The following is a 12,080-nucleotide window of genomic DNA, read 5'->3' as shown; positions in this document are numbered from 1 at the left end:
CTTCTAGCTACTAAGTATAGCATGTGTCATGACTATACGTGCAACTAAGTTTATTCAAATCTAGAACCGACTCGAATTTTGACGGTTGTCACGGTTGATAAGGTGCCCCAGAAATTGCACCTCGTGCAACCAGAACTCACACTTGCAGAACTTTGCAAAAAGTCTCTCCCTCCTCAACGTCTCTAGCACTTCCCTCAAGTGCGCCTCATTTTGCTCCTGGGTCTTAGAATAAACCAAGATATCATCAATGAATACTATCACAGACCGATCCAGCATCGGTTTGCACACGCGGTTCATGAGATCTGTGAACGCGGCTGGAGCATTGGTGAGCCCAAAAGGCGTCACCACGAACTCGTAATGACCATAACGAGTCCGGAAAGTGGTCTTTTACACATCCTCATCCCTGACCCGCATCTGATGATACCCCGACCGCAAATCAATCTTGGAGAACCAAGATGCACCATGAAGTTGGTCAACAAGATCATCAACCCTCGGGAGTGGATAACGGTTCTTTACTGTTACCTTATTCAACTCCCGGTAGTCAATACACATACGATGAGACCCATCCTTCTTCTTTACAAACAAAATCGGTGCTCCCCAAGGCGAACTGCTCGGTGGAATAAATCCCTTGTCTAACAGCTCCTGCAGTTGTGTAGACAACTCCTGCATCTCGGGAGGAGCCAATCGATATGGTGCTTTGGCTATCGGAGCCACACCTAGAACCAGATCAATCCTGAACTCAACCTATCTCTCCGTAGGCACCCCAAGCAAATCCTCTGGGTATACATTCGGGTAATCCTGCACAATCTGCACATCATCCACGGTCGCTTTACCCTTATCCCAGGTATCCATAACATAGGCGACATATCCTGAACAACCTTGCTGAAAATAGCCTATGGCCCTCGCTGCTGAACACAAAATCGGCCCACGCTGAGATCTATCTCCATAAACCACTAACTCTCCCCCCCCCCCTCGGAGTCCGAACCCATACCAACTGCTGCTCATAATCGATCACTGCCCCATTAGAGCTCAACCAATCCATCCCCATGATAGCCTTGTTCCCCCGCAATGGAATGAGAACTAAATCCACCAAATACTGCTCACTGAACAACTGAAGAGTACAACCCCGATGAACTCTCCCAACCCGAATAAACCTATCATCATCAATTTCAACATCAAGAGGATAATCCAGCTCCCTCGGAGCTCCAACAAATCTCTTGCTAAGCGCAAGTGATACAAAGGATCGGGTAGCCCCCGAATCAAACAATACCAATGCTGAAATACCGTTCACAAGGAACGATCCTAAAATAAAACACATAAACATAAGCAAGAAATTCAATATAAATAAAGAGATAAGGAGAAGATACATACCTGTCACCACGTAGGGAGCTGCACGAGCCTCTTCGGTCGTCAACTGGAAAGCCCTGCTCTTTGCCACAGGCGCGTCTGCCCGACCTTATCCGTCGTCAGTAATCCGAAGAGTTGCAGGAGCAGTTGCTGACACCGGTCCTGCTGCAGCCAAACTCGGAAAATGGGCCTTCTTATAGCCCCTCTGATTGCAATGAAAACAAATCAGATCAGATCATTGGGTTTTGGTAGCAGTACAATCCCTGCTATAATAACCCGTTCGGCCGCACTTGAAGCACCCAGAACCACTAACCCTACACGGTCCCTTATGCACACCGCCGCACTTGCGACAGCGGCTCTGGACCTAGTGACCCTTCGATCTAGACTCAGATACCTTAGTCCTCTTGCCCGAACCCTCAACACTTGGTATAGAATCTGGCTTTCTTTTCTTCTCCATCTCCAGATCAATCTCCCTCTCCCTAGCTCGCGTTATCATATCCTCCAACGTCTTGCAGCTGGATCGGCTCACAAACTGCCAAATGTCACTCCTCAACATCTCATGATATCGGGCCTTCTTCATCTCCTTATCCACCACATACTGCGCAACCAGAAGCGTCCTCTCCCAGAACATCACGGTGATTTAAGCCACCGTCTCCGTAGTCTGGAGGAGATCATGAAACTCTCGCGCCAGCTACTGCACCTCAATCACCGGTGTGAACTCAGCTCGGAACCTAGTCGAAAAATAATCCCATGACATCACGTCAACAACATCATCACCCACTACACGTCCTACCTCTTCCCACCAGTGTCGTCCCCTGTCCTTCAAAAGGCAGGAAGCTAGTCTGACCCTGTCCTCCTCGGGGCAATGGCTGGTGCGGAAGGCAATAACAACATCTGCTAACCATTGCCTGCTCGCTATGTGGTCCTTTTCCCCATGATAGTCCGGAGCTCCACATGCACAAAACTCCCTATGTAACACCCAAAATCAGAAAGACCAAGAAAAGGAAGGAAAGGCTCTAAGTTAAGAGTCAACTCGTCGAGTCCAGGGAGGAACTCGACGAGTCGAAGCGGGATCAGGGGCATAGAGTAAGTGACCGACTCGGCGAGTCGGCTAGTGGACTCGGCGAGTCTGGTATGGGCGAGAAAAACCCTAATCCCAGGGGGTTGTGCCCTATTTAAAGAACATTACATCCCTTCCCCAGCCTCTTTACTCCCCTTTTGAGATCCAGAAACCATAAATCGTGAGTGAGAGCCCTTGGAAGCAATTTAGAGCCTAGATAAGTGATTTTGGTGGAAAGAGGCTTGAAGATCAAGAGGCTTGCTGCAAAGGAGTGGTGTAGATCCGGGATCCTTTTCAGTTGGAGCATATATTGGAGGTAATAAGCTGTTGCTTTGGCTTTATTGCAAATAGATCTATCTTATGTTTGAGATTTGGGGCATTTTGGGCATGATTGAGATTTATGTCGAGTTAGAGGCCTAGATCTGAGGTTGCTACCTCAGATCTAGACTTGTGATGGTCCAGAAGGTCATAAAGTTTACGTCAATAAGTTATTGGCGAAGCCCCTTTGCCTTAAACCCTAACCCTAGAGTGTTTTGGGCCTTTAGCTCCTTGGTTTCACATAAAGTTTGCAACTTTACGTGGGGGATAGACTGTAGAAGAGTGGATCTATGGATTGGAGCCCCTACATGGCTCGAAAAGCCACTGTATGGATTGAGAACTGGAGAGACTCGGCGAGTCACATGGGTGTACTCGACGAGTTGTATGAATATGTGCATGGGCTCGGCGAGTTGGAAGAACAACTCGGCGAGTCTGTTGAAGATTGCCTAGGACTCGGCGAGTCTGTTCTTGGACTCGACGAGTCAGGTCGGAGAACCCTCAACCTCTTCTGGTTAAGACGCAGATCAGTGAGTTGAGCGGTGACTCAGTGAGTTGGACAGGATGGGACTCAGAGATCGTTGAACTCGACGAGTCCTGGGGTGACTCGGCGAGTTGGGTCGTATTTTGAGAGCTTCTGAGTTTAAGGACTCGGCGAGTCTTCGGGTTGACTCGGTGAGTTGAGTCAACTGGAAGGTTGACTTTAACCAGGACTTTGACTTTAACCAGAGTTGACTTAGTTTGACTTCTAGAGTTCAGTTTGGAACTAAGTGTTTTATTGATATTAGTAGCTCGGGGAGCTAGCGGAGCAGCGGTTCAGAGAGTGGTCGGACAGCAGCCAGAGGGTTATCAGCAAAGTTCAGCAGTGCGAGGTGAGTCTCCTCACTGTTTGTATGGGTCTACGGCCACAATGCTGACCCATTTAGTTTATGTATGGTAGGAAGAACCGGGGGTTAGCCCTAGGCATTATGCATGAAAGACCAGGAGGAGGCTCCTGGCACACAGTATGTTATTATGTATGGTAGGAAGACCCAGGGGTTAGCCCTAGGCAACATGTATGAAAGACCAGGAGGTGGCTCCTGGCACACTGTATACTATTATGAATGAGAGACCAGGAGGTGGCTCCTGGCACACTGTATGTTGAGTAGCCTAGTAGAGTAGTAGGTATAGTTGTCTTTGTGATGCTTGCATGGAAGACCAGGGGGTGGCCCTTGGCACTTGTCTGTAAGACCCAGGGAGTGGCCCCCAGGCTTGACAAGAAAGACCACGTGCGGCCCGTGGCAATACAGCAAGACTATGTTTGGCACATAGCACTTTACTTGATTATGGATATGTTTGTTATGTATGGCTCATGGTTACGTATGGTATGTATGGATCAGTTGGTTTGTATGGTATGTGGTATCTGGGGAACTCACTAAGCTTCGTGCTTACGGTTTTCAGTTTTGGTTTCAGGTATTCAGTTTTCAGAAGAGGAGCTCGGAAGGGTTGCAGTGCACACACCATGACAAGTTAGCCTGGGATGTTTACTCTGATAACTAAACAAGTGTTTTGGAAATGAAACTATGATTTGTCATATAAACCCCTTTTAGTATGTTTGAATGACTTAATGCTATGAATCAGTAATGTTTTTAAAAAGAAATTTTTGGACTCGAAATTTGGGATGTTACACCCTAAATGTCAAAGAACGTGCTCCCACTAGTTCCATCATCTTAGAACAAAAAGAGCTCAACCGTTCATCCAGAACCTCCAGAATACACTCCTTGAGCTTGCCGATGATCACAGGAGTCTGATCAAGAATGCAACGAGTAATCTCAGACGAGTTGAACTCCCAAGTCTGCTCATCGAGCTGCCCGACTCCATATCCTGAGCCTGAACCCTCACCAACACCAGAACTGCCAACAGGTCTGCCTCTCAATGTCACCATACTGAAAATAGACCATATAAACCATCAGAATACGCATCGAAATATATATATATCGAGGAATCACAAACTCCAAAAGCTCCTTGGTTTCATCGCAACGCTCCTTGAATCGAGTACAAATCCTCTGCTTCCAGTAATATGGGCCCATACTACCTTCCACATCTATCCGTACTTTCCTTAAGAATTGTCTTGACTCAACCAAGTTACTCTATATCCATACAACTTTCCCTCACAGCTAAGGCTCTTAGCACTAGACCTCATCCTAGGTTTTCCTATGGAAAACTCCATACCACTCTCTGCCATCAGATGTAGAAGGAACTCCCGCTAACTCCCTCTAAATAGCTCACAAATACAATTACATACCACTAAAACCAGATAATTCTTCGAATGAAAGGTCTCACACTACAACGGTTGGGCTCAGACAAGAGCTGCGCAATAGAATTAAAACCTAACCTTCTAAAATTATTTAGTTCCCATAATATTTAACTTTGCATATTCTCTTAATAGCTAGTTGAAGCTAGTTAGAACTCCCAAAAGCACAAAGCAAACAGCATTCGAGCATCAAGTAACCAGAATCAAGCATCACCTAAACAGGCCATCCTATCACTGACTGATCAGCACTAGCGTGCAAGTCTATAAGCTCATACAATAGGCATATAAATGCATCTCTCCTAACATTCAATCATGCAAAACCTGAGCAGATCCTTAGCCCTAACTAGCACGCGATTCACAGATTAACAGATCAAATCATATCAAATAATATGTATAGGTAATTTGGGAAAACTTACTTGAGCTCGGTTGATTGCATGCACTACACCCTTTTTCTTTTATTAGAAACCCTTTTATAAAACATTTTTCTTTTTGAAATTCTACCAAACCCTTAGCTTGAGTTCAGAATCACCCGAGAGTGTGCTATAATCCCTCAAACTAAGGCTCTAATACCAACTTGAAACGTCCCAAAAATATGACCCAAAAATTCATTTTTAATTTAAAGCAATCGGCATTCCAAGAACATCATCAATACAATCCAAATGAAAATAAGTGTATTAAACATCATATCCATCAGAGTAAATCACAAAAGCATAACTATGTGGTGTGTGCGATGCAGTCATCCCGAGCTCTTCCCCTTGGAACCAGAGGTACTTGAAACAAAAACTAAAAATCGTAAGCACAAAGCTTAGTGAGTTCCCCAAACTACCACATACTATACATAATAAAACACGTACTGGGCCCCCGCCCTCCTTCGGGCTCCGCTCGGTATACAAATCTGTTATTCTTAGGCCCCGCCCATTATACACATACAACAAATATATCACATAATCATGCTAACACACATACAATGTTCATAAAACAATAGCATATGATTCAGTTATCGGGCCTCGCCCGACATCGATCCCCGCCCGATATACAAAGCAACGCATAACACATGAAAGGGTCACGCAGACTCCTAACATCCTAACTTAAATAACAAGGGCCATCATTGGTGCCTTAGAACCGCTAACTCAGTGAGGAAACTCACCTCGACTGCTAAATCTCACTAAAAATCCCTGGCTGCTGGTCCGACGAATCCCCGAGATATCAATACAAAATATCATACAGTTAACATTTGGGTTCCAATCCATACTGGGTTTAAAAAGACCATTTTACCCCTCACCTAGTTTGGTCCAAGACTAAGGCCCAAACTCACAATATAAAAGGCCCAAAAACCAATTAATCATCCAAGGCCCACTTATGGCCCAATTTTCCAAATTGGGCCTCAAACCCTTACATGGGCCTTACCCTAAAGCCCATCCTTTCTCTTGGTCCAAAACACTTTCACTCAGATGGCCCAACAAGAATGAAAACGTCTAATTCCAAAAGAAAGGCCCAATATCGAAGCCCAAAATATAATACCCAACAGACTAAGTACGCGGGGCGTACTCAACTGTACGCTAAGCGTACACACAAAAAGGCTTGTACGATGCGCGTATAGACTTGAAAGCCTAGCGTACTCACCCATTAAGCCAAAACCCACTTTAAGCTCTTAATGCTTAAGACCAGGGTCCAAACCATAGATCTAAACCCTAATAAGCATCTAGAACCATAAAGTCACTGACTTGGTGACTTTTCATGCCCCAAAAGGACCCAAAATCAAGATATAGCACTTTACTTTCACTAAATGGACATAATCTCATGCATGGGTGATTCTAAGCCCAAAAGGTGCCAAATTTATGGACCTTGAACCTTAGAAACACCAAGAGTGGCAACTCATAGCTCCTGGAGTGGTATCAAACCACTAGATCTCATTCATGGGGCCAAAAAGGGTCCAAAACTCATATAAACTAGATCTAAACTTCTAATGGGAAAGTTCATAGCTTTTTTACCTCAAACAAGCTTGAAATAAAGTAGAGAATCAAGATCCACAAGCTCTTCCTTGATCAACAATCTTGCACCAAGCTTCTAGTTCTTGATTATGGACAAAAACACACCAAAATGGACACAATGAGCTCAACGTAAAGGAGCGATTTAGGGTTTCGTGCATGAGACTATGAGGTTAGTGGACATTGAGAAATGAGGGTTTTACGAGCCACAAATGTGTTTATATAGTGTCCAACCCTGAAATTAGGGTTTTCATTAAATCACACGTACGCCCCGAGTACATGGATGTACACCCCGCGTACGTGTCTGGAATCCGGTCATGGCCTCACATGAGTACGCTAGGTGTACCATGTGGTACTCACCGCGTACTTGCTTCATAACTTGTACACCAAGCGTACCATGTGGTACGCCCCACATACTACACAAGGACCAAAATGCAACTTATAAATACACAAGGGGAAATAATGAAACATATTGAGATTCAAGTGTTACAAGAAGCCTAAAGGCCACACTGTAGTCGGAACCAGATATGTTTACAAGAAAAAATTAGATGAATCAGGTGCGGTGGTTCGCAACAAGGCTCGTTTGGTTGCAAAAGGGTATAGTCAACTAAAGGGTGTTGACTATGATGAAACATATGCACCAGTTGCAAGGATGGAAGCCATACATATTTTTCTAGCGTATGAAACTCATAAGAACATCAAGATCCATCAAATGGATGTGACGAGTGCTTTTCTTAATGGTGAACTAAAAGAAGAAATGTATTTGCTACAACCTCCAGGCTTCGAAAGTTTAGAGTTTCCCAACCATTGTTATAAGCTGGAGAAAACGATCTACGGGTTAAAGCAGTCACCTAGGGCTTGGTATGAGACTCTTTCATAGTTTCTTGTCAACTCCGGGTACAAACGAGGTGTAATAGATCATACTCTTTTCAGACGAGTAAATGATAAACACTTGATGCTCATTCAAATCTATGTGGATGATATCATTTTCGGCTCAACTGATCAAGGAATGGTGGATGATTTTTCCAAGCTCACGACCAACAAATTCCAAATGAGAACGAATAGAGAGATTAATTTCTTTCTAGGTCTTCAGGTCAAACAGGTAGCTCAAGGAATTTTCATCCATCAATAAAAATATACAAGTGAGTTGTTAAAGAAATTTTCACTGGATAATTGCTCCTCAGAAAAGGTCCCCATGGCCTTCGGGTATAAGATCTCAGCTGACCCTACCCGAGATTCAGTTGATTATAAGATATACCGAGGAATGATTGGTTCATTGATGTACCTCACTGCAAGTAGACCCGATATAGTCTTCACCACGAGTTTATGTGCTAGATACCAGTCTGATCCCAAAGTATCTCACTTAACCGCAACCAAGTAGATTTCCAGGTATCTCAAAGGGAGTAAGGCCTTAGGTCTCTAGTATCCAGCAGGAAACGACTTCAGTCTGCAGGCGTTCACTAACGCAGATCATGCAGGGTGTAGACTTGATCGAAAGAGCACCTCGGGAGGATGTCAGTTTCTAGGTGGAAGATTAGTAAGTTGGTCGTCAAGGAAACATAATTGTGTTTCCCTCTCCACCGTAGATGTTGAATATGTGGCCACAGCCAGTTGCTGCTCTCAGGTCCTCTGGATGAAGACACAACTTTTGGACTACGGGTACCCATCTACTGTGATTTAGAGAGTGCAATAGCCATTTCACACAATCCTATTCACCACTTGAAGATGAAACACATAGAGCTACGGTATCACTTCATCAAGGACCATATCCTCAAATGTAACATTGAATTAATTTTTGTTCCAACTCATGAGGAAATTGTTGATGTTTTCGCCAAGGCACTTGATTCTACAAAATTGAATGGAATTTTTGAAATGTTAGGAATGATGAATCCAGACGCTCAATTTCTTGAAAGGGTAATGAACGAAGACCTCATAGTCTTCGGTTGTGAGTAAAATTGCTTCTTTTCTTTTATCAAAACAAATTCTTGAAAGATTTTACTTACCTTTGCCATCTCTAGAATAATTGATGTAGTTCATTCTTCATAAGTTACTCCTCGGTGTGCTCTGTTTACATAATACCATTTATGGTCTATTTACTCCTCGGGTCTCTTTATTTCTTTGTATTTATAATCTTCGTGATGAGGACACTCTTCAGTATCATCTCCCGCTGATTCATCAAACAACCCGAAGTCATCTTGCCTCAGACGCATTAAATTTCATATTGTGCTACTTAATGAATGTTAAACATTCTTCTACATTCAATTTGTCGCACATGAAAAACGGTTACTCTTCAAAATACTTTTCATAACCAGGCCTATTTTTGGTTAAAGGATAAACATGCTGATTTTCCTTAAAATAAATCTTTTTTGAAAATCCCCTTTTACTTAGCCAATCCTATCAAGCAACTGTTGGGGTCACATCCTTTCCACTTCCCCACTTTATTCAACGGATGAAAACGTTTTCACCCCACGATTATACGGCGCATCATCATGTACATGCAACAACATTAAATGCCCCTCTTTTCCCGGAAAACATGTTTTTGATTCAATTTGTTTTAAATCGATAAAGATAAAAACTCAAAGGTTTTTACATATTTTATTAAATGAATGTTAATCTTTTTGAAATCCGAGGTATAAAAACCCCTCTTCTTCCCCAAGAAAGCTTTACGCTTTCTGAACTCTTATAGACGATCTTCTCCTTCTTCACCTTCTTGCAAAAACACTTTCTGTGCAAGTTCTTCAAAACCTTTTCTGCAACAATGGTGAAATCAGGAGTCTCAAAGAAACAATCCAAGGCATCTTGCTCTGCTAAACCTACTGGATCGGGATCAACGATCAAGGATCTCACTCCTTCCATAGCAACAAGCAACTACAGAGGCATTTTTGACGATCATGAAAGCTACAGTGATTATATCAAGATCACGATCAAGTTTCTTCCCACTCATCCACTTTTTGGTGCCTTTTATGCCATCACAGAAGCAGTTCCACAACCTGTCTTGTTCAAATGTACCTTCTCTGCATTTAGGCCATTGGACAAACCTCAAGGGTTGATTCTGGAAGCCATCAATAGACAGAATCAACCCTTGGACAAACATCAAGAAATACAACCTCAACCCACCAGAATATGTTGACATATAACATATAACAAACATATACAGTATATCATGCAGACAGAATCACAGATAGTCCTACAGATCTACCATACTAAGCATATCAGCAACTAGCATATAATCATGCAGATTTATTCCATACTCAGCATATCAATGTATAACAGGATATCAATCCAATGGGCCAACCTTGGTACCTTCGACCCATAAGTACAGTGAGGAAAACTCACCTCTACTGATGATAATTGAAACAACACTCGATCTGCGGCTAACACTGCTCCTCACGCTAAACAAAAACCAAAACAAACCTAAACAATAATTAGGGTTTAACCTAAACCCATGGTCTAGTCCATTCCTCATCATGATGAGGAAAAAAGACCATTTTCCCTTAATATACAAGCCTAACTAAACTAAGCGCAAAACCCGTAACGGCCTAAGGCCCAAAATCGATCCATTGTGCTTCTGCTGAGAACACCTGGCGTTCCACCCTATGACGCCTGGCGTTTGCTCGTTGATTACCAACTTCCAAACCTATATCTTAATGGCTTAAGATCTCATGTCCAAACTTCAGATCCAATCACAATGGAACATCTAAAGCCATAAAGTTGCAAACTTTATGGCCATGTATGGCTACAATGAGCCCAACACCAAGATCCTAACTCAAAATCAACTTTAAGGCTCCAAAACTCGTGCATGGAAGCTTATGAAGACCCAAGATTGAATTTTTATGATTCTAGACTCACTATTATATTTGAAAGGACAATCCAAACCTCTGGAGCATTCCAAACTCACAAAGATCAATTCTTTAGGACCAAAAAGAACATAAACTAGCCCTAAATCAATATATAATAAAGGAGGCATCAAGATCTGAACTTTATACCTCAAAATGATTCTGCAAGATGTCAAGATCCATAAGCTAGAGAGCAACCACAATACTCCAAAGATCTTCCTTCTCTTATCAAGAACACTAAATGATACCAAGAAGATGAACCAAGTCTTCAAACTCTCGTACACACTTAGGGTTTTCAAAATGAGGATGGAGGCTGGAGTAGTGAAGGGGTTTGAGGACATAATGTTCTTTAAATAGGGTGCAAACCCTAAAAATTAGGGTTTGGTGTCTGCATGAAAACTCCTGGCGTCTATCATAGAACTTTTGACATTTAAACACCTAGCGTCCTATTTCAAACGCCTGACGTTTGGACCAAAGTGCCAAAAATTATCACAACAAGGTTAAAAGGGTAAATACCTGGAAACCATGATGTTACAACCATTTTAACAAAACCACCAAGGATACATTTACATGAACTAGAAATATTATAAATAACACATAAATGTTTAAAAGACAACCTATGGAGCATTTGATCTCACTTGACAATTGGGGAGTTGAAGTAGATGACAAATAGATCAAAGTAGAACTCTTCTATAATGTATCCACCAACAAAATTAAGACCCAGTGAATGCTCGTTTAACCTTGTATCAAGAACCTCTTAAGCCCTTAAGCACAAAACAATTTTTTTCTTAAAGGAGTGACATTCTTATGACTTCACACACTAGCTTCAAAAGTAAGAGAGAAAAGATCGTGTATGTTCTTGTGATTTTTGGACAAAAAGAAAGAGACCAAAAGCTAGTGAAAATGAAAGCGTCACTTCTTTAAATACTATCATACACATGCTTTAAGACCCATACTTCCATCACATGCAAGTATGGTCATTGTAAGAGTGTGCGCCTAGTATTTTAACCAAGTTAACAAGCTGTGGACAATCCTTTATGTATTTCCATGGTTTTAGAATAGAAAATGGAATGTTTAACACTCCAAGCCAATGTGTATCTTTTATATAAACGTAACTTTTATAAAATATAAAACATACACTATTCCTTTTATATAATTTGATACCTTATCTATTATGCATAACTTTTATATAAATATAACAAATATACTCTTCCATTTTATATAAAATTGATACTTTATCA

This window comes from Lactuca virosa, chromosome 4 (genome assembly GCF_052849685.1).
Source record: "Lactuca virosa cultivar CGN04683 chromosome 4, Lactuca_virosa_CGN04683_v6, whole genome shotgun sequence".
NCBI classification, from domain to species: Eukaryota; Viridiplantae; Streptophyta; class Magnoliopsida; order Asterales; family Asteraceae; genus Lactuca; species Lactuca virosa.
The sequence above is the reverse complement of the archived record's forward strand: the minus strand, read 5'-3'. Positions refer to the sequence as shown.